Below are 1,075 nucleotides of genomic sequence, written 5' to 3' on the forward strand. Positions count from 1 at the left end.
CATTTCACCCAGGGGACCTTAGGGTGGATTTTGAGCCTTTCGGGATTGCGAAACCATCATTTAACACTCTAAACTTAATTTCCGCAATCCCAGACGCACTTTCCATATGGTCTCCAAAAATGCGTGTGAGCTGACCTGGTCCCTTATAATAGGCAATGAACACGATTTTGGCAAAATATTTTTTTCAAAATTTTTTGACTCACCGGGTAAAATCGAATTTACTTGGGAAAAATGTTCTAGCAGGGGCCCTCCCATACAAATTTTTTTCTTCTCAAAAATGATTTTCGTTTCACTTTTCATACTCAGGGGAGTCTAAAATTGATGTTTTGAGTCACCGTGAAAAAAAAAATTTTTTGACCCGAGCTTGTGTCGGCGACCCAAAATCGACACACTTGGGAAATATGTTCTAGCAGGGGCCCTCCCATACAAAAATTTTTTCTTCTCAAAAATGATTTTCGTTTCACTTTTCATACTCAGGGGAGTCTAAAATTGATGTTTTGAGTCACCGTGAAAAAAAAATTTTTTTGACCCGAGCTTGTGTCGGCGACCCAAAATCGACACACTTGGGAAATATGTTCTAGCAGGGGCCCTCCCATACAAAAATTTTTTCTTCTCAAAAATGATTTTCGTTTCACTTTTCATACTCAGGGGAGTCTAAAATTGATGTTTTGAGTCACCATGAAAAAAAAATTTTTTTTGACCCTAGCTTGTGTCGCGACCCAAAAATCGACTCACTTGGGAAAAATGTTCTAGCAGGGGCCCTCCCATACAAAAATTTTTTCTTCTCAAAAATGATTTTCGTTTCACTTTTCATACTCAGGGGAGTCTAAAATTGATGTTTTGAGTCACGGTGAAAAAAAAAATTTTTTGACTTGAGCTTGTGTCGGCGACCCAAAATCGACGCACTTGGGAAAAATGTTCTAGCAGGGGCCCTCCCATACAAAAATTTTTTCTTCTCAAAAATGATTTTCGTTTCACTTTTCATACTCAGGGGAGTCTAAAATTGATGTTTTGAGTCACCGAGAAAAAAAAATTTTTTTGACCCGAGCTTGTGTCGGCGACCCAAAAATCGACG

This window comes from Anopheles moucheti (genome assembly GCF_943734755.1).
Source record: "Anopheles moucheti chromosome X unlocalized genomic scaffold, idAnoMoucSN_F20_07 X_unloc_2, whole genome shotgun sequence".
NCBI lineage: Eukaryota > Metazoa > Arthropoda > Insecta > Diptera > Culicidae > Anopheles > Anopheles moucheti.